Below are 23,420 nucleotides of genomic sequence, written 5' to 3'. Positions count from 1 at the left end.
CTGGCCACCACAGACTCATAGAAAATCCTCAGCATTTTCTGGCAGATGTTGAAGGACCTCAGTCGCCTCAAAAAATAGAGACGACTCTGGCCCTTCCTGTAAAGTGCTGTGGTGTTTTTAGCCCAGTCCAGTTTATTGTCAATGTGTACTCCAAGGTATTTATAGTCCTCCACAATGTCAACACTGACCCCCTGGATTGAAACAGGGGTCAAGTGTTTCCTGGTCTTCCTGAAGTCCACGATCAGTTCCTTGGTCTTTGCCACGTTGAGCTGCAGATGATTCTGCTCACACCACGTGACAAAGGAGTCGACCACAGCCCGGTACTCTGTCTCATCATCCCTGCTGATGCATCCAACCACCGCAGAGTCATCAGAAAACTTCTGAAGATGGCAGGTCTCTGTGCAGTGGCTGAAGTCTGTGGTGTAGAGGGTGAAGAGGAAGGGGGAGAGGACAGTCCCCTGTGGTGCCCCTGTGTTGCTAATCACCTTGTCAGACACACACTGTGGGAGACGTACATATTGTGGTCTTCCTGTCAGGTAATCAACAATCCAGGACATGGATCGTGTTTTTAAAAAGTAACTAGGTAACTAAGTAATTAATTACTTTTGAAAATAAGTAATCAGTAAAGTAACGGGATTACTTTTGGGGGAAGTAATCAGTAATTAGTTACTGATTACTTTTTTCAAGTAACTTGACCAACACTGCTAATAACTAGTGATTAAATGCAAACACGTGGAGAGTGATAAAAGGGGAGTGAAGAAGAAACAGTGCATAGTGGGAATCTAACAGCAAATTGGGAATATTGAAGTGTAGCTAAGTAAGGCTTTAAGGTCACCTGATCCAGCCATCACTAAATGCTTTATCAAACAGGAAAGTTTTAAGTCTAATCTTAAAACTAGAGAGCGTGTCCGCTGATTCCAAACTGGGAGCTGATTCCACGGAAGAGGGGCCTAAAAGGCGAAGATCAGAAACCAGAAGAATCATTGACATCAATACCCTTTAAACATACCGTACTTGTGATTTTTAATTAGCAAGAAGCTGGTAGGAAAAGTGTGTTTAGTATGATTTGCTTAATTACATGCTGTCATGTGCAGCCAGTCCTCTCCTGTCCTGGGTTAGTGTTCTTCTGCTGAGATGGCATCGCGTAGCGGTCAAATGCTTGAAAAGAAAACCTGACAAAAAACAACCCTAAAAAAACAAAGGCATTTGATGGTGTCTGCTGATAAGGCTAGTTACCATGGTGACAACATTTAATGGCCCTTGAGTTGTAAAGAGTGAATCCTTGATGAGTCCTGCCCTTGGTGTAATTATTGGGATGGTGATAAGATTGAATCAGGGATGGTTCAATATTTTCAAAGAGGTGAATGGGTCTCTATGAGCTTCAGAGCCCATCCAAACCAGGACTCACTGTTGTTAAGCCGGCCGACTTCCTGGTAGCTCACATGGATCAGGTAAGTGTCCATTTTCTGGAAAGAAAATTACTGGACTTCTTTTAATTAAATTAACGCCTTTTAAATTTAAGATGTCCTGTCACTTTCTTTCCAAGCTCCTTAGATTACCATGAGAACCTCCACAGACGTGTTACCACACGTCTGTCCTGGTGTTACTGCTAAGATTGGATAAATTCTGTGGCGTGTACTTCAAGTTTCAATGCCCTGTTGGACTACTTCACCAGATGTCAAGGCTCTGTGTGCGGGCAGGCGGAGGTGAGGATCCAAACGCAGGACTCGTGAAGCCAAATTTCAACAGAAAACCACAGCTTTATTGCTGGCAACGAACAAAACATGACTAGCGCAATGAATACTGGAACCAGAAACACACAGGCAGAATCTGATGGTACGACACGACGCTGATAAAGGGCAAACACAGGGCTAATATACACAGGGAAGTAATCAGGGAATGGAAGACAGGAGGGAGACACAGCTGGGAGAGATCAGGGCTAACGAGACAGGGGAGCAGTAAAACTGAACATACTCACATGAGACACAGACCTTCACAATAAAACAGGAAACATGAATCACTGCACAAAAACACAGACTCAACACTGAGAGGCAGACAGAAAATAATACATGGAACTCAAACTATACATGAGACAACAAATCCTTCACCACGAATAAACAGAAACATGAAACTCTCATAATAATCACCATCACCAACACAAGCACTACAAGAGAATAAGAAAACAATCCATAATGCAAAAAACACACCTAACATAACTCAAAACACTGGGTCAAACTAACCCAGAACCGTGACAGAAGAAGTGTTTTACACTCCAGCACAGGTGTAACAACTCTGTGATCGGCCCCCGGGGCAGAGGTTTTTTTGTACTGGAGCAAAAACAACTTCTCACATATTCTCTCTCTCACACAAACACACACTCTAAGTGGAAAATGTATAGCAATAATTAATAATAATTCATAATCAGCAAAACTGCAGTCAGAGATCGGGGGGGGAACAGACACATTTATTTAAGTTTATGATATAAACTCACGCCATCTTCTTTAACTAGACAACTGCAAGTTCAAAATAGATTCAGCCTTGCTAAAATAACTTATTATTGTGACTACTATAATGTCTGTTGGCAAGGAATAAAGGAAAAAAGGTCCACGTAGACTGACTTGATAGGTCACTCATTTATAGATTTCGTCATTCAACAATGAGTTCCAGCGGACCAGCTTTTAGATGCATCATTTACACGTACTACATATTTTCAACATGTGCGAGGTGACAGTGTTTCAGTCCTTTACAAAGATACACACTAGTCACCCATCAGAACGTCACCCATTCAGGCCTCGTGCTCAGCAAAGTCATTGACAACACATTCTCATCCCGCTCTCGTCTCCTGTCTTTTCCAAGCGCCACCCTTTTGCTTTGGTTTGCTAAACATAATTCAAAATGCCACTGCGCTGACGAACTGCTCTATAAGAAAAATGAATTGTTTTATAGGTGACGTCAACAGGTTTGAGATCATCTTGCACAAATGCCAAGAAGCAAGGTCAGGAAGTACAAGTAATATATTTCCCAGCCATCAAAACTTTTGAGAAAAGTTTGAATCAGTGGGATGTAGAATGACTGAGTTAACATTTACAGAGCTAAAGCTCAATTCATGAGGAAAATATGTACTGAATGTGATAGACGCATGACTTCACTTCACTGTAACACTGGGTAAAGTATAAGAGGATGCCCTTTTCTAGGTCTAAATTCCACCTTGTCTGGTCTGTTCTTTTAAAATCAGCCAATTTGAGCCGTAATTGTTAAACATTTCCTAATGTAGCAAAGAAAAAATGTTAGACAATGATCTAAGTGTATTAAAATTTGCTGTATAAGTGCTTTCGGCACACAGTGCATTTGTAGAGTCGCATTAGCTTCTAGGTTTTGAGTTCATAACAGAAAGCACATTTGCCTCTAATGTAAGAGCAAATAACTCTCTAATCTCTGCGTCCTTATCATTTATTTAGAGCTGTTTTGCTCCCGTAATTATTAAAAGCAACCCATTTTTTCGGCTCCATAAACGGCGCCTCCTGCTTTTCCTCTGAAATTATCCATTTGTTAATTAGCAGCAACAGAGCACTCTGCAGGCAAAGGTTGTTAGCTGCTGCACAAGAATATCCTCTGCTCTGAGTGGGCCCGTGCTGCTGACCCTTTGTTTGCTGCACGGTTGATTGTTTGCTCCTCGCTCGGTGTAACACATTGTTCTGCTCAGTCAGGTCAGCTCCGAGACGCACTTGTTGTATCGGTTATATAAGTGCCGGTTTTGGAGAATGAATATTTGATTGGAGCCCTTAATGCAGAGTGAGCGTTCAGATGAGGAGGCGGTCAGTAGGCGGAGAGCAGCGAGCTGCATCTCTGTCCGGGGGCTGGCAGGATGCCAACCAAAGGAGAGCTTTTACTGTACCCACTCTACTCCTCTAACTACTCTCCAATGTTCTTTTACACTTCTCTCTTCCTCTCGTCTCCTCTCTGTCCTTCATTTCTTGGCCCCATCGTCGTCCTTTTCATTTTGGCTGTCAGTTTTTCCTCCTCTTTGCCTTCAGATTCCTCTTTATTGCTGATTTGCGTCTTCGTTATTCACTCTCAAACTCAAACAGAGTCAACACAAAAGTCAGGGGGCATTTGAGCGGTTTCCAAATCGCTGAAGAGAATTCAAATTCCTTGGCTGGAAAGGATGTGAAATCTGTATAGTGGGATGTGTGCACATGGCTAGGCAAGTGCTTTATGTATATGAATGCATGTGCCTCACAGCTTATTAAAGACATAGGGGGATTGAGTCACATGTATGACTACTGATTTTTTACACATGCTGTTTAAGGTTATTGGTTGGTTGAGTTGATTATAATATGTAAATGTGATGAGTTATGTAATCATTGATAAGAGCTTAATGGGCTAATATCAGAAATCAATCAGTGCTAAACTTGTAATACCGAGGAGAATTAAAACAGCAGTAGAGGACGATCCCTGTGGATCATATCCTCCCAACTGAAAGAAAAGCAAGGTGATAAGGAAAGCTTTCTGCTGAAATTATCTGTAGATGTTGCTCAAATTCTGCCCTAATAATAGAGGGGTGAGTCGTGCAGAGAAGGAAAATGAGCCCCAGGGCCACGTTCGGTTGTAGAATAGTAAGTAGTTCCTCTCACCACACTATATTTTCAGTTATTTAAGCTTTAGCTTCAGTGCTAATTGCGACAATTAGTCATGGCCATTTTTGTTTATAAATAGGTCGCGTAGCACTCCGGCATGCTGCAACACGTATCTCAATGCGCAGTCCACAACATCAATTAGAAAGCATACATTTGGAATCATTCAAGGCTGATTTCATTAAGAAAAGAAAAAATTACATATATTAAAAATGAGCCTTTAAGCAGGAAAATAAAGGTAAATAGTGCATATCAAAACAGCAGAACAAAAATGACACGTGTTATTATCAGATGAGGATATTGGCATGTTAACTCACAGTTTCCAGGTCTGTGATTGTTCTGAAGTTTTGGGTGTGTTGGGACCTGCCCCTTTATTATTTTCAAAGAGTGCTGGGATGCATTTTACCCTGAAATCTGGCATCTAGGTAGTTTGTAACCTGGTGCAAATCATGCAGGTTTTACAGCTCAGTGCATTCAATCCATTAGGTGTCCAGAAAGCACCTCACATTAACCTGCGCAACCGACTTAAGCCTTGTTTTATGACTACTTCAACACTGTGATTGTAGCTATTTTTTCCAGTGTGCTCCATATATATTGTTTTCACACTGGTATCATTCTAAGAATGAATGAAGTCTATAATTAGACTATAACTAGCACTGAAGAATAAGGTCAAAGGAAGTATTTGCACTGATTTCATCTTATCTTTTATTTTATTTTCTGTCATTTAGGATCATGCCAAAGCTATGCTGCCATAACAGATCTAAACAACACTAAAAATGATTCAACTGTAAGCCTGGGGGGCGAGGCTGCGGTCAGCTTTGTTGCAGCTGGTGTACTCACAGATGGGGGGAGGTCAGATAGACTGAGGCTGCTGTAGCTTATTTCATCCCTTAACTTGCTAACCTTCCACAGTTGGATAAACACAAAGTCATGACTTATCCTCAACTGTTCCAGCCAGCTTCTCGTCCTGTTCGTCTGGATGTCTTTTTAGAGGGTAGAGCCTTTGAGGAAGGGGTGCAGCCGTGCACTGGCGGTTTTACAGCTCGCCTCCCTCCATTTTTCCCCATGGGGGAGGTCATGGAGGGAGGGTTGGCTCACCACTCTAATGCCTCCCTAATTGTCGCTCCCAGGTGGGTGAGCAAATGATAGAAAAGTGGAGAGGAGAGCGGGGTAAGAAGGCGGGGGAAAGAGAGAGTTCTCTTGGAAAGGCGCTGGCGCTAATGATAGCACCGCAGACACACAAGGAGAGCCAGGTACACGGATGTGTCCCCACCTAGTCTCCTCGCACCGGTGCACATCGGGACACAATCCACAGTCACATGGAGCATCCCACTGAGTAGAAAGCCATAAGGAAACAGCAGAGCAATGACAATACACACACTGACAAGAAAGATGCAGGAAGAGAGAGGGTATAAGGGAAAGAAGGGCAGAGAAAGAGACAGATGGTTAAAGGTCAACAAGGAAGGATTGATGTTTTTCCTCACATTATCAGCTGAAGTTTAACTGCAGTGTCACCGCAGCGTAGTATGCATTCAGCACAATAGTGTGTTCTTGAAAAAATCCTAGTGGCATCTCACTTTAACCTAAAACGCTGACGAGATCTCCCAAACCGATGTTCTCACATTCCAAATGTTAAACACGGCTAAGAAGGAAACAGCTGTTTGTTTTATTTCCCCTGAGATATTTTATTTGAATATTCTTTTGACATTTACTTGTTGGATCTGTGCGTAAGGTCCCAGTGGGTAAAATGTGCTCCACTTGTGCTGTGGCATTTAGCTGTTGCCATGGCCGAGCACTGTATTTACTGACTGCAGGACACAGTGACTCCTTGACAGCTGTGTTTAAGTCCAGAGTTTCATGGGCTTGTCTGCCGCTCATCTTCAATTCCAAATGGCACACAAACAATTTGAGAGGCTTTAATTCAAGATTGCTGCTTTTGACTTTTTTTTATGAGGCCAGAATTTTCATCTGTAAAGAAACCGCCTGCATAAAGAATGATGTTTACATTAAAAAAGGGGGGGTTGAATTACATTCTGATATCATAATTAGAAGTGATTGATTCCCTGCACAATTGTTATTAATTTTGTTGTGAAGGGATCATTATGTAAATTGAAAGGACCGCATCGCATTAAAATGAACGGTGCGTATGAGAGCAGGGACTCATTAACTGGATCTACAAAGGTTTTCTTGTGAATGATTTTCTTCTAGCCTTTGCTCCAAAATCAAGTTATTCTTAGCTTTGGTAGCTCCAGGCAACTGTTGCCATGCTTGGTGGCGCAGGCTTTTTTTTTCTAGCGGCAGGGAGGGGCAGCAGCAAGGAGGGTGAAAAGAAGGTGATTGGTGAAATGAACCCAGAGGACCATTGATTTCCGAACATGGGAGATGCTGTGCAGCAGTTTGTTTCCACAGTGGAGTAGGCAACCATGAAATGCTCATTGTTAAACAGTAATGCTTGCATTGTCGGAGTGTTGATCGAGAGGGTTGTCTCGTGGTGTGAGAAAGCATGAGGTAAATTGATGTGTAAATTTATTATTTGTGGGCTGTGCAAGTGGTAGGTTTCACAAGCATTTACCTGTGCTTGCATACCCACTGACCTACACGCAAGCATTTGCGTACTGAATGTGAATGCATAAAGCAAAAGCTTAGTCCTTCCTCCTGGCCCGGTGTGGGCAGATGTCTGTGGAAAACTTCCCAGAAAGGATGGATTTCTCATGTAAACATTTCAGTGTTGTGTTAAGCTTCTTATAGACTTAAATGTCATGGATTTAATTTACTTTGATTCATCTGCCGTACGAAACTCTATAGTCTTTGTGACTTTTACATCATATCAGTGGGAAATGCGGTTTAAAGATGCCTGTGATGGAGAGGATGTAATAGATGATTTAGTTCTTTTAATAGACTGTGGTTCGAATAATCAGCTCACTTCCTGTTCAGTCTGAACCTGAACTCTGACACTGATCACTTGACAGAGAAGGTTGTGAGTCTTTTCACACAACTTCGGGTTATCGTATTTCAGGAACCAGATTAGAATTGCTTATTTTTGTCTTGATCGTGTGCATTTAAGGGTTAATATTTTCAACATTCCCAGAGCGGCCGAGTGACTTTATGATTCACTTCAGTAGTCTAAAACTCCTCAGCTGACTGCTTGTACTCTTGCAGGAGCAAATCGATGTTGGACTTGTTGACTTCTGACAACATGGCACTTACATAAGACCCCGCTATGCAGCTGACCTGAAGTGTGCTTGAACTGCTGTCTTGAAAAATAAAAGGCAGGCGCATTATTTTCTCTCTTTTTTTTCCTTCCTCTTTTTACTCTCGCTCTCTTCTTAGCTTCAGCTACAACTCTCCCTCTCTAAACTCTGGTATTATAATTACAATTAGATGAAGCGATGTAGAGTGGTGTTTTCTCCTTATTATGCCATGTCTAAATGCATTCAGATCTGTCTTAGGTACTTGTTTGGGTTGGCTGCTACCTCTCCATCATCATCGCCAATGTGGACGTGATGGATGGAAGCTGTATCAGCTAAATTCTACAGTGTCCAGTGATCGCAAATGAAACAGGCAGGAGTGTGAAGCCGGCGTTAGCCTTAGCAGCAAAGGTTAGGACAACAGATTGAATTTCCTCAGCTTTGCTTCATCTATTCATGGATTTATCCCAAGTGAGCTTTAAGCTGGCATTCTTACCTCATTAATTCTGGTCTGAAAGTTTGTGTGTGTCTGTCTGTGTGTGTGCAAATGTACTTGGGTGTGTAGTAGTGCTTGCTGACAGCGTGATATTCCCGCTGCTTCTTCACGTCACAGCACAGTGGCAGTGTTATTAGAAGGTGGCAGTTTGGGAAGCCAGGGCAACTTGTCTCTGCCAGCTTCTAAACTCACTGATTGGATCTTAAGCGGTTTAATTGTTTATTTGTCAATTTTATGGAGAAAAGGCACAAAATAATTTCTTTTATGTGTTGCTGTTCATACCCTGCACCACTAAAAAGTACAAAAAGGTAAACATGAGATGTCTAAAATTAAATTCATACCTCAGAAAAAAAATCAGTGTGACATGATCACAGTCCTGCCGTCATTCAGAGGCAGAGGAAAATGTTTGCCTTTGCTCGATTTCTGAGAAATCGTTGTGCCCTCACACAAAGAGAGACACAAAAGCTAGGCACCCTCTGGTTATTAGGTCAAAGTCTCATAAGCTGCCATGTGAAGTTCAGAGGAAACAAAGCTTAAGTGACAGTAGCTCTTAATTTAATCTCATACATGAGAGATAATGTAACCACATAACGGTTGGGTTATGGTTGAGGGAATCTGCTGTGTGTCCCAGCAGATTATGGTTTGTTCGTAGGTGCTCTCTGGACATGCATTTTACAGTTTACGGAGTTTCTTAACGAAGAGAACAAGAGATAATACTTTAACTTAAATAAACATTTGTCAAAGAGGAATTCAGCTTGAAAACTACAGAAATTTTGTTGCAAGCTCATTCAACCTGAATCACATCAATTGCTTGCTGACTTCCCAGCGATGACCTTTGAGGGGAACTGAGAGCCGGGAGAGCTCCAAATGAAGCAAGTTATCAGAGCTGTTAGCCACGTTACACTGTTCGGTGTTATTTAATGTAATCTCTCACAGTAACTGCTCCACACAAGCATACAGACAGCTATGAAAAAGGAGATGATAGTGTAAATATGTATTTTGAAAGAGCTATGCAATCTTGTTTTTCTGTATATAGCAGACATTAGCAGGATGAGGCACTTCCTTCTATTACTTCTGCAAAATTAGCTATTAAAAAAATGAGGAAACTGGACAAATGGAGGACAAATAAAGAAATGGCAGGCTTAAAAACTATCTGCAACAGATGAACACTATCTGAAAGTCATGTTATTAAGAAATAGGGAAAAGGAAAGACCTGAGAGATGCATCTAAACCAGTATTTACCATTAAGGGAATTTTATTATGTTTTACATATTCATTTGGTTTTCTTTGTTCTTTTAAAATATAATTTAAGTTTGTAGTGCAGTAAAAATAAAACATTTTGGGCTGAGGTTGAAAGAAATGAAATGAAATGTAAAAGTGACATCAGAGCTCAAATGTGATATTTGGATGCAAACTATATTGTAATATATTTAGAATCTCCATATACCAGTATCGCTTCCTAAATTTTATCAATGCAAACAAAGGCAATAGAAATGTAAGCATAGTTTTAAAGACAAAGGAGTGAAAGTTATGAAAGTTTGACCTTTTTGACCTTTAAGAAGAGATAAGAGGGCCAAAGTAACATGTTATTTACATATATGTCACCTTAATAGTGTCAATGGCAGTAGGAAACATAGTTCTGAACAGCTCTTTTTAGCGTTGTTGTCCAATTTAATCTTCAGATCAATCTTTTGACCTTGAAGGAGAGGTCAGAGGTCAATTGTGACATGACATTTTAAGTCTTTACATGGTGCTTTCTATATGTTACAATATATAACACACCTGTAAAAGTCTCAGCTTCTAAGTTCTAAGTTTGCCTTTAAAACCTTGGTGGATGTAAGCCGAGTTTTAATGGTCCCACTCTACACGCCTACAAAGCTGTGTCAGAATTCAATTCGATTACAGGGGATATCCTACAGCTTATTTACAATAAAGCTCTCTCCAGCAACCTGGGACACTTTATTTGCTGTAGTGAAAGCAGAATGCCAGCAGAAATATAACAAAATCCAATAGTCGGTGTGAACATTAAGTGAAAAGTAATAATAATACATTTTATTTATAAGCACATTGAGAGACCTTCAATGTCACCTTACATTAGTACAGCAAAATAAAAACATACTCAGTTAAATAAAGAAAACAAATAAAATCCCAACTATAAAACTAATGCAGGTAACAATAGACTAAGACCAAGTTAGAGTCTCGAAAAGTCACAAAATGAATCAATTATAGTTAGAAAGAAAATCAGAAACACCCAAAAGGAGGAACAGTTCAGACTTCTAAAACACAGAAACTGGGATTGGCCTCTCCACACAGTTTTGGTCTGCTGCCACTTTTCATCTGTTCAGGGTAACATTTAAGTCCCACTCTTTATGTGTGTTAAATCAGTGTGGGTGCAGTACTCCTCTAGGTAATCAAATTTCTGCATCAGCCAAGCGAACAAAACTGACTTTACTCCATTTCCACTCTAATTTTCGTTCACGTGAACAGTGACAATGTGATTAAAAAACAGTTGGGTATAAACACACTCTTGACAATGCTTCTCAAACCAAATAGTTTATGTGAACATGTTCGAAAGAATTCCCCCCGACACCTTCTGGTGTGTTTTGGAAAGGAAAGGAAAGGAAAAGGGGCAGTGTGACTCAACCCTTTCTTTTTATAATATTTCACTTTGGGTGTAGTATCTTCTCTTTTCCCACATATTCTCCCTTTTCCCTTCACTTCTACTCTGTTGTAACCCTTAACTAAAGATACCCAACCAGCATGGCTGAAGTCATCTAAATCCCATTTCCATATTGCTGACTGTTTCTTCTTAATCACTACCTTGCAGTTGTGCCCCTGACAGTCTGACCTGCCTCGACCTCCCAAACTGTCACGTACTCCTTGGCCTGAGGGTTGATTTCACCTCTGAGATTCTTTGCCACCAACTCTCTGTCTCCTTCCTTATCTTCCTCTGTCACCGACTGTTTTTCCACAGGCATCTGTGAAAATATGCTTTTGAGTAACAGCAGCAGAGCATACGCACTCCTTTATACAAGTATCAGAAAGCTGCAGCACTCTGGAAAGCCACCAGCAGTTATTTTATTTTTTAACACCTGCAAAGTTTAAAAAGAAAGCCAAGTCGCCCCTGTTTCTTTTATCGATCCAACTTCAGCTCGAATTCTGTTTTCCTCACTTAAATCTCCTTCTCATGTTTCAAGCTGCGTTTGACAAGCATATCATCGTTAAGCAAGACTGTTTTATTCAGCAAATCAGGTTAGCACGAGGGGGTCATAGCTGTGCCTTCTCATTATATTTATGCTATTTATAAAGCCAGTTCTGCGTGTAATATTTATAACCCATCACTTTTGATTTAAACTGAAACATCACCGTGCCAAGTGGAGAAATCCAATGTTACGTAATTCAGAAAATCCTTTGAGTATAAACAAGCTCACTTTGAGTGCTTTGTTTTGCCTTATGGTGCCTCATGAGTTAAACACTGATCAAGATACAGTATACTGTGAGCAGGATATAAAAATATGAGGGAGTAGGGCTACAAATCTGTATTTATGACTGTTATCGCGACAATATAATGTTATGACGGGCTGGGCCTTGAGTTGAGGATTGAGCTCTGTTTGTCTGTCCATCTGCTCTCATGTTGACAGAACCTGGGGGCACGATGTATCTTGGCAGCGATTTCTGATATTTAAAGCCGCATTAAGCTGTATTTTCTGAATTAAGACTGAGTCCAGTGACTCCCTGTAAAAATCAACAAAGCAAGTTGGTGCCAGTTCCTATAAAGTTCAGGGCAGCCACTCACAGGGCAGACGCTCACATAAACTGGAGGGACGCTAAGCTGATGGTGTGTATAAGGGTTATTCCAGGGAGTGTTGTAGTCTTTATGACCATAGTCTTTAGAAAATTGCTTAATAATGTTTAAACAGCATGCTTGACAGACTAATGATGTAAAACAAAAAATGGCCAGACTTTAAGACTCACTACTTTTTGGTACTCTTATCAGTCTGTTACCAAAACGGATGCAGTATTATAGCTAAATAGCTTAATTTAGCATTTCCATTTGTTATAGCTGTCTTATTGCATTATGACACAAGTTGCCAGTTTAATGGCACCAGGAAAACAGCAGCTACAGGGCACTACGTATCTTAGTACTTCCAACAAGTGTGGAGACTAACAGGAAGTAGTTTTTCCACAAGGAATTGTTAAACTCTTAAGAAGTAAGCAGAAAGTCTCAGCTCACACTGGATCTTAAATTTTGTTAGGTTTTAACAAAATACTTTGTCAGTGTGTGCAGTTTGTAACTTCTTAAAGCCAGATAAGTCTCATGATTAAAAACTTTCCGCAGAGCCACTTCCAGATTTTTCACAGGTTGGCCAGATGAATGAACTTTGCTGTATTTTTGGCAGAAAAATAACCATTCCAAGATCATTTTTTTAAATTTTATTTTTTACATTTTTTTGCTTGATGTAAAAATATCTTTTTTGACCTATTCTTTGGTCCACCAGCTGCACTCTTAAAAGAGATTGATAATTTTCTCCGTAACGGCATTTTTCATAATTTCTTTTTAAACACCTTATCCAGCTCTGCCGGCTATCACAGAACCAGCCGATACAGTCTTCTCCAATTTTACAGCGGGGCATTTGTGGGCAAGTTTATTGCAGTTACATATTGTGGATATGGTAAAATTATGACATGTCTTTTAAATCACCGTGGCAGGTTTCATCTGCTATGATCTTATTAGCAAGGTTTACTGCGTTGCTTCTAGGATTCATGTTTCACATCACATTTTATGTTGCATATTGCATATTATACTATGTTCAATCAATATTACACTGCAGAACAGAGGATACGGTGTCCTTCTTGTGGATTAAAGTAAAATGTAATATACATAGGAGATAAAGCTCAGTGGGCCAAGTGAAATTGAGGGCTACCACACCCTGAGAAATGAGCAAACACTCCAAGAGCCCATAAAGGAGATTGTCCCACTCAGCCCAAAAGACACATTGAAGCGGAGTTGGCGCATTTTACTTCTGTTAAAATGAGAAGAGGTAAAAGTATGGAGGGAAGAAAAGCACCTAATCTTAAAGCCCAGCAGAGTAGATTGCTTCATAGTCACACATACCTTGCCATCAGCACAATATAGGAGGAAAAAGCAATAGAAAGTTGACTATATAAAGAAATATGACTGCCATAGCCAATATTCCTGATACTTGGTCATCCTTACAGGCTGTAATGTCCGTCTATGGCCACCAGTTCATAAAATACAATAGATTATGCTGCTAGGCTATGGTCACCTTATCCATCCTCTCATACTGTGGGATGTAGAAAATCATAACATTGGTCACCTCATTAAAGGAGAAGAGGAAGAGCAATCATGGTAAAAGAGACAGCATTAAAGCTCTACAAAATACTCACATACTCACCCATAAACACCTACACACTCACAAGCACTCTAAGAGGTCATAAATGACTTCCATAGTATTAAATGTGAGTTATTTTAAGTAAGCGGTTAAACATATTGAAAGTAGTGGTGTTACCGCCGTGTCACATTTGGTCAGGCATATTTTACGCATATCAATTGGATGCTTTTTAACGAGTATATTATATATATAAGCAGGGTGATCATCTCCTACCACAGCGTGGCGTTTTTCAAAGCATATAAAAAGAAAAGTTTTGTTAAAATGTTCTCGGGAATGACTTTTTGTTTCAGGAAAAGTATCATCTCTCTTGATTCAAAATGTGGAAAATTCAATACACCCACTTTGTCATTGTTCCTGGAATAGCTGTGGCAGTATTGATTATGGTACTCTTTGGTTTTTGGCAAGGAGCACCAGTTTCTTATTCTGGAGGACAGAGCACTTAGAAAGTGTTTCCCCAATATACCATCCTTCGGCCTTCATCATCGTTCCTGAAAAGGAGCCTGCAGTTTCATCATCATTTAGTTTGTTTTTATTAGAAATGGATATATATATCGTATTATTGAAATAATTTTAGCATCATTGTAAACATCTGTATGAGGACTACACCAATCGAGTGTCAGCTTGGTGTGAAAGCTGCAGATGATACACATTGAGGTCGTAGGTGATTGATGTATGTTAATGTGAACTTGTGGCTTCTTTGAGGGATGCAACATTATATGAGCCTGCTCCCCAGTTGTTCCACAGTTACTCTACAACTAATAAATAATTGAATGGCTTTTGGAAATGAAGATGGATGAAGGTTGAAGAAATGTCTATATTTCTCACCAACGTTAGGATAGATTAAAGTTTAATTAACCCCTCTGGGCAAATAGGGAAGCAGAAAACTTTGCAACTTTATTTTTGCTGAAGAAAATTGCTGCTGAGTAGAAAACTACTAAGAGGTTCTCCCAGTATGTGTCAGTGCATTTTAACCATGTTATCAATGGAAAGGCAACATAATTTCTATTTGGACATCTTTGTTATCTTTAGCACACAGTAGCGTGTGTTATCACTTAGTTAAAGAATTTCATGCTCATATTGTATAAAACAGTGATAATGCTAGTAGCTTCCTTGCTGAGATTTCCAGGAAAACTACTGCTCAAAAAGTAAATAAAATAATAAGGGAACACTACAACCACACATCAGAGCTCGGATTTTCAATGAAATTTTTAAGTTGGAAATATGTACATCCATTACATTGTTAATTTTGCATAGAACAGGCATAGAAACCTAAATCGTCAACCTTACGAGTGATTGATTCAAAATCACACCAGAAGTCAAACTGTATAAATGTACAAATACTTCTATTTCTATCTGTTTGTGTTTAATACGGTGATAGAGCAAGAAGCTGTTTAAGCATAGGTCAGAATAAAATCTGGAAATGGTTCAAATACACTTTATGGACAAAAGTTCTGGGTTACCAACACGTTACACTTACAGGAGCTGTGTGAAGCTCCCAGTGCACAATTTATGTACTGATGTTAATGCTAGAGGACGTTTGGATCTCTGCAGATAATTGGAGACTTTATACATTATGAGCCTGAGCGACACCACTCTGTAACTTGTAACCAGTCCTAAGTGCTTCCACTTTGCAGTAATACCACTTACAGACAGTAGGTAAGAAATTTCACTTACTGATTTCTTCTGATGGTAGCATCCTATTACAATACCATGCTCAAGTTTATGAGCTCTTAAGAACAACCAGTGTTTGTAAAGGCAGACTGCATGCTTTAATTTTATCCACCTGTGGCAACGGGACTGAAAACACCTGAATTCAGAGAGTACTTTTGTCCATATAGTGTAGCTGCTGTGGCTCTATCCAAAGTAGTGATTTCATAAAGTTGGTTAGGCAGGCTGCGTTTCTCTCATTTGTGGCTTTTAACTAAGATAAGGCAACTAATCACTGGTTGATAGCCTTACTGTGTAAAGAGATTTGTCATCTCTGTAAAAGTCATCTCAAAAGTTTTCATATTTAAAGCTGAAAATCCCCAAATCTTAGAGTGAACCCCGATAGCGCAACAAAAGAAAAGAAGACAATAGAGAGATGAGAATGAACGAACAAACAATTAACTTTCAAAACTACAGCAGTTGTTTTCTCAATTCAAAAGTGTTTATTTGGTGTCTTTAAAACAGAAATGCAACTTTTCTTCTATCCCATTTATTTTAAAAGTCGTGAAAACAAATTCAAATGAGCACTTAAAAAAAACCTTGTAGAATTTAAACTTTACCCCTATTTGATGTAGTATCTTTGTTCTACTTTCAATTATATGTCAGATTTAAATTATTTACAAATTCTTTACATTTTACAAATTGTGTCATTTAAAAAAAAAAGAGAGCTGTTCAATGTATAAAATCACTCCAAACTTCCTTTGGCAGCACAAGTGTTTTATCACACTGCAACAAAATGTTGTTTCCTGATGACCCTTCAGATTTGTCATCTCCCGAGGACGGATTATAAAGTGATGCACTTCCAAACTCCTGTCAGAGCACAGGGTCAAGGAGAGAGATACATTTCTCCTCCCTGTATTTTCTTTCATCTATGGGCTGCGTCCGTTACTAGATATTCAGCGATAAATGACACAGGGAGGATTATATGTCTATCTAAGATTCCTTTTTTCTCACTTCTCTGCTGCCTGACATTGAATGTATTTGTCTCACACACACACACACACACACACACACACACACACACACACACACACACACACACACACACACGCACACACACGCACACACACACAGCAACAATTTGAGAGAGAAGTTCAATAACTAGAAAAATCTTGTACCTCACAGTGTGGAAGAGGACTGGGATTGCTTTGCTGGTGTGATAAATACAAAATATATACAGTACATAAATATGCATAAGCCATATGGTTATTTAGAAATACAAGAATGGAAGCAAAAGTGTTCAGCCCTCCTGCAGTCGCAAGCTAATGATTCTGCTTTATGCTGTTTGTTGTGTGGACAAGCTGTTCAGCCCAGTCTGTGCACGACTGAAGGGCAGGAATGCTGCTGTGCTGGGATTATGCTGGATGTTCAAAACCGTATGTGTACAATAAATTCCTTGTGCGCAATGGTTCACTGCTGCTTGCAAAATCACTGCAGGCAAGTAAAAATATAATAATTTTTTAAAGGAAAAAATGAGTCCTAAAAATGGAAGGATATACAGACTTATTAAAGCTTTTTTTTGTTTGTTTTAGTTTTACTTGAACCTTCGTTATTCCGATTTTAGCCATTCTTATTAGGCTTCGGCTAAAAATAGGTAAATCTGCATTAAATGATCAGGTTTCTTGGTAATCATCTAACTTTTTATTATAATTGGCCTGTTGTTTACTGACATTTCTTATTGGGCTTGTGAAAATGCTCTGACGCACTTTACATGTGCACATAAATTGCATGCACAGAGAAACCCGGGAACACACAGTTATCTCTCCATCGATGCTGGTGGATGCTGGAACCACGAGGCAGTAAAGTGAAGGTCACCTTGTTTTTGGCCCCTGCTGATAAGCTGTAATGTTGTCTTTTATGTGATGCCATGCTCTCCAAGGACCCTCTTACCACAGATGATCAATACTCTAAATCAGACAGTCGCATTATGGCACTCTTGAGAATCTGTGTTTTTGTCTGGGTCTGTCCGTGTGTGGCCAGCGGGATTAAAATTTAGTGCAGGATGTAGTTTATTATATAAGAGAGCTTTTCATTCATGTTAGTCAAGCTCTGTGAGTTTGTGTGTGTGTTTCGTGTGCGCGCGTGTGCGTACATTAAGTACATGTTTATACCTCTCTTTAGTAATGCAATTATTTGCTCAGTCATTAGCTCGTGCAAACCATAGTCCTATCTAATTAAGGCACTCTAAGGTACCTAAGCTGGATTTGTCTCAGTTGACATTTCAAGACATTCAGTGCTGTTAATATGGTATGAAATTGGGGTTTTCAGGCAAAATGTCATTTTTATAAGCCGTAACATCTGACATTTTTTCAAATTGGTCTTCAGTTCATCAGCAAATTTCAGGTTTAAGCACTTTCAAGTTTAATGCTAAATGAATGACAATCAGTTGACTTGGAAACAAGCAAGCAACTTGACCTTTTCATGGAAAACAGGAGATCTGGGGGGTTTGGGGGGAGTTATCATGTGTGCACATGTACAGGTTGGAAGAATCAAGTGCCCACAGCCTGTAATAGCCACCTTGAAGGTTCACCTTCAAAACTCCTGATTACGACTCGTACCTACTGCTTTCTCTCTCCTGATTTCCTCCACTCTCTTTATTCCCCTGTTCCCCAATTTCTCCATCTACCTCTGCTGTAATTCATGTATGTCCTCAAAACCCATCACCTCGCTGTCTGGGAATATCACATCATCGAAAGCAGGAATTGCTCCTAGGAATTGCATCTTTCGGTCTCAGTAAATGTGTGTATGTCACATACCAGAGAATGGTGTCTTTTTGGGGGGGCAACCCCAGTACCCCTTCTGTGTAACAGGATCAGTAATACTGCTGCATAAAATCTCATTAGCACATCAGCAAATGTGGAAACCTACATGAGGATTGATCATAACTTTATGTCCCTGTCGACTGATATTTTTTATTTAGCTCATTGTGTCCTCATCTCACACACAGGCCTGTAATTTCTGCTGCCAGCTTGTTTTTTATCTCTTCCATAAACGATAAGCATAACTCACCACTCTCCTCGCAAAGCAGAAGAGGGCTTCCGAAACTGCAGCCGGATATGTTGCTATAAACAATCCTGTGACATTATTTTTGTCTTTCTTCATCTCAACCTGAGAAGTGATACGTGGTAGCTGAGGGAGGCGGCGGGCGGGGAGGACTGCATGAGAAAAGGTTGAGCGATTTTGAGCAGGATAGTTGTGAGTGTGTGTGTGTGCCGGGAAGGAGAGTCTCAGAGTGAGGCTAGCTAAATGAAGAGAAATCCAAATCTTTCAATTAATCTGCTTAGCTCCCCGGTGGGCAGATGTTGTGGAGAGACAGCAGCAGGGCCCAGGTCAGAGCAATAAATAGAAAAGAGGAATAAAGAGTGAAAAAAACAGAAATGAGAACTTCATCGCAACAGACCTCTACGTAATCTTTTCTGCCCTTCCAGCCACCTTGTCTTGTCTGTTTCTTCCGTCTCCCAACCATCTGGTTTTAGGGGTTACAAATAACTAACAGTGATGCGGCTACTGCTCAGAGTCTGTTTGGGGCTTATCCTTGACACCTTACAGTCAGCGTGCATCATGAGATCAGCTTGTTGTTTAATCATATAAAGAGCTTGACAATAAGTCAATATAACATAATTTTTCATAACAATAGTTTTTAAGGTGCATTTTGGTTTAGATATATATGATAAGCTTATATTATATAGATATATGATGTCTATATAAGATATATAGGCTGAAAGTCTTCCTGTGTTAACCTTATGGTTATTCCAGTCGTAAATTTAAGTGTTGCATCCTGTGCTTTAGTTCATGCCAATCTAAGCCCAGACAATTTCATTTATAAAGCACTTTGAAAACACAGCCACTGACCTAAGTGCTGAACACTGAAATAATGTCTTATTTTCTATTAGTACTAGTTCAGGTTGCCTCAGTGTATCTGTTCCTCCCTCTGTCTCGTCTTTCTGTGTTAATGTTTTTGTCCTCCAGTGTTCCCTCTGTGTTTATGTTTAATGTGAGTCTTCTTTGCTCCAAGTTCACCATGTGTTACAATTTATGCCTTTATCACTTTGGTTATTTCCTGTTTTACTTTGAAGGTTTGTTTTATTTTCATCTCCTACATTAGCTTTGTGTTCTGTTTCCCCCTGATTGTCTTCGCCAGTGTTTCATTATCCTCTTTCTTAATCAGTCCTCTGTGTATATATAAGGGCATTTTCAGCTACTCTGGTCCAAATCAGTTCATTCATTTCACAGTAAGTTACTGACTTTGCACATCTGCATCCCAGAATACAACTGATGCGTAGCTAAGGTTTTTTTTAGCTCAAACTTGCAATGTTCACATGGTAGTAGAGTCGGATCACGGTCGGATCACATTAACGCCATAAACGAACCGCTCTGGAATTCATTTGGAACCGCACCGATACCAACTCCTCCAAAGGGTCTCGGTGCTGTGTTTTTCTTTTCCTTTTCTTGTTTTTCTTGTGTCTTTTTTTTTTTACTTCTGTTTGTAACCTACATTAAGAGCCTGCTTTTTCTTGTTGAAGTCTGCCTCCCCCACCCTTTCACTCCAGACACTGACAGTTTCAGCTTTTAACATTAACAGTGGTCCTTATCTTACTTCCACCAAGTGCTTTGATTTGCCTAAACATAAATGTTTAGTTTCGGGAACAGCTGGGGTGAAACAGATGAGTCCATGTTTAGCAGATGTTGAGTGTGAGCCATTTATATAAATAAAAAAAAGACAGAGAGAAAGAAAAAAAGAGGTTTCTCTTGTAAGTGTACTAAGGTCCAGTCAGATTGTATATACCATAATAGGAGATTTAATCCCCCCCATTTTCAATGTCTTTGCTTTTATATAATATGTATTCCATTTATAGTAGACACAACATTTTTTTCAGCATCTGTTGCTGATAGCAGATAGATTAAAAACAGAGTGCACTCTGTGCTCTAACTTAAACTGATTAACTTAACAGTACGTGCATTTGCTTTACCTTTCCCAACAAAAAGAGGCTTCTTCTCTTTTTAGATGCTTAAGTGCTCAGCCTTCCAATTAAACACAAAGGAAGCACAGGCAAAGCAGCAGAGTCCATTTCCTCACCTAGCCAAGATTATCTCAGACTTTAATCAGTAAGAGGAAAAAATGTTGTAATGATAAATAGCTGATGATGAGTCACACTGTGTGTGTAAAAGTAGGAAGCTTCTATCCTCATTATATTCTGACATGAAGTGTAATTTAACAAACAGCAGAAGTCTCTTATATTTTGGGAACCCTGTTCTTCTTTGGCAGGGAGTCTTGCTGTAATATATAGCTCAATTTGCGTTCTTAAAAAATAGAGATTGTTCAGCAGCGCTTTAATCAACACTGGCATGCTGTCCACTATCTGATAAACAGGCTTACTTTATTTCTGGTTGACAGTCTTGACAGGGACATCAGATAGGGAGGCAAGGACAGGAGCCAGAGGTGGGTGGAATAAAGAGAAGCAAAGGGAATAGACAATCAAATCTAATATTCAGTGGGCTTATACAGTTTGAGGAACTGCCTGAATCCCCTGTTACTTACTTTGATGGGCCCTGTGAACTACAGTAATTGAGTTGCTTTAACCAATACGCTGAGCCATGTTTTGAAGAATCGTTCCCCATATTGGAGTTTATATTCTCACTTATGAATTACATTCATCTCCTAAACAACAAGGTGAATTGAGCTGCACCAACACTCTTGCTCTTTCTCTGAGCTCACAGGAGCTTATCTAATACCTCAGTCTACAATAAAGGATTTTAGTTCTTCAGTTATTAGCAATAAAATTCTGATAGGCATATATCTGCTGAGAGCATACCGTGTATGTATTATCTCTGTCTGAATATATTGGAGTAATACCCTGTTTGATAACATGCTTCTGTGAGACAGCCTAGGTGTTGCATTGGTATTCTGAGATCTAGTTCCTCGGCGAACAAGCTCTACTGAGGGGTGAGGAGTATCTTAAGCAGAAAGAACCGGTAGCTCTTAAGAGAGATAGATTAATCCAGAATTTTTGTACCCATTGCAAATGGGTATGATTGATTTGGCTATTACATCCTACAGGAAATGAAATTATGTTTTCTGCCCCAGTCTGTAGGAAAATTCCTCCTTTTAGGGTTTCCATTAGTGTTGCGTGGTTTCAGCTAGCCTTTGTGTTCTCATTTTGGATCATTTTATGGATTAGAGATTATCTCAGTGTACATAAATCTTTTCATCAAGGCTTTCTTTGCTGTGCCACAGTATAATCTTAGATCAAGTAAATCAGCAATATTATTGCGTCATCCTGTGGATTCATTGTTATTTTTATTTCTTATTCGCTGTTTTGTGGTGCCTCTTTGGGGTTTCAATCATATTATGGTCGATAAGATTGTTGCATTGCACATTTTTTTGTCAAATTTGAATGAAAGAATAGCTCTGTGTACTTTGGCACCACATACCTGTAAATACACTTTGTTTAGTTGAGCTGCTGTAGGTTTATGTTATATGAGAAAACTGGATTTTTTTATCACAATACGAAAAGTCTGCAGCAGGGAAAAGGTTAAAGCTAAGGTTAACAGTCATTGCATTGGGTATTTTCTCAAGAGTTTCTTAGATTTTGGTTGTTTTCCAGTTTTATTTTGAAAGTATTACCTGCCTTGTTTGCCTTCAGTTCCTTTGCTTCCTGTCTGCCTTCTATTGGTTTCACCTGGTCCTCGTTAGGCAGCTGCACCTTTTCTCATATTCCCTCTGTCTCTGTCTTTGTTCTTTACCACTTTTCCTCATGTTGTTTCTTCTAAATTTTCTCCCTGCATGTTGCATGTTTCTTATAAAGTGCAGGCGCCATGCGTTTGTGTCATCTGTGATCATAACACAAACATCACAGTCAGGCTGATTTGTAGTGGACACAGTGTTTACATCGTTCATTGTCTCTGTTGTAACGTGTTCACACTTTTTAGTTGGCATGAGATTAAAAGTTAAGCCAAATCTGATGGAAATGAATAAAGCGTAATAGGTAAAAAGTCGGGGATCACCAAAGCTGATGAGGTTCATTCTTACTTGTATTTATAAAATTTCACAACAATCCCTCCAGTAATTAAGCATTTTTGGACAAAACCATAAATGTGAGCCCTATGGTAGAGCTATCAGGGGAAATCTCCAGAGTGGATTAGTGTGTTACTTCACCTGAATACAATGACTACCTTTATAAAACTGTGTATGATAATCTTGTGGATGCTAATAGATTTCAGTGAATGAAAGAAAAATGTGACTTGCCGATGGAACGAAGAGACATTCGTGGTGCTCAAACTTTCTTGAGCACCATGAAAGTCAGCGTTGCATCCACTATTTCTTGAACTATTTCAGTATTCACCAAATAACCAACAAAAACACCAGGAGACCAACACTGGCACATTTACAGCCACACTTTTCTAGCTTAGATAGAAGATGCCAGGCGCTTCTTCCAATTCTAGCTCTCCAGCCTACTTATTTGTCAGCCAACAGCAGATACATCTGGTCCCTCCACTCTGTGTGTTGCCATGTTGTGCTTGCTAGCACCACAGCTTGGAGCCTTATTAGCACCAACAAATTTGTTCTTGACACTAATTACAGCTTCACAGTAAGCACTGCAATGGGCTAGACAAATGAAAGGCACCAATCTACCCATCACCGAGGCCTTTTTGTTCACACAAACAGTGACAGGTGTGGCGGAAGAGGGAGGAAAACAATGGATCCTCTTTTGCTGTTGGGTTAAAGGTGGTCTCTTAAAGAAAAGAAGAGGAGGAGTCTGGGATGGGTAACAGAAATAATAAGAGGATTTCTTTTTGTCTTCATTCAGGCCCGAGGGAAGTTAATAGAAGGTTTCCTCTGCCTTAGTATCCCATGTTTCACAGAAGACTCGTCTGTGTCTGTGTCTGTGTCGGAATCTGTCCTTTGCTGTTGTAGGTTCATCTTTCATCTCGTGTTTTCCATCTAACCGGATGCTATAACGCAAGGCAGAAGTAGCCGTCT

At 39.7% G+C, this 23,420-nt stretch overlaps 1 protein-coding gene across 1 annotated transcript in view; it reads left to right on the top strand.

Moving 5' to 3' along the window:
• kcnb2b (potassium voltage-gated channel subfamily B member 2b) overlaps positions 1 to 23,420 on the top strand; it is a 97,260-nt gene that overhangs the window by 44,364 nt on the left and 29,476 nt on the right. The gene's annotated exons all lie outside the window — the stretch shown is intronic.

The sequence above is a fragment of the Astatotilapia calliptera genome, chromosome 9 (assembly GCF_964374335.1).
Source record: "Astatotilapia calliptera chromosome 9, fAstCal68.1, whole genome shotgun sequence".
Taxonomy (NCBI): Eukaryota; Metazoa; Chordata; class Actinopteri; order Cichliformes; family Cichlidae; genus Astatotilapia; species Astatotilapia calliptera.
This window is presented reverse-complemented; position numbering and strand designations above follow the sequence as displayed.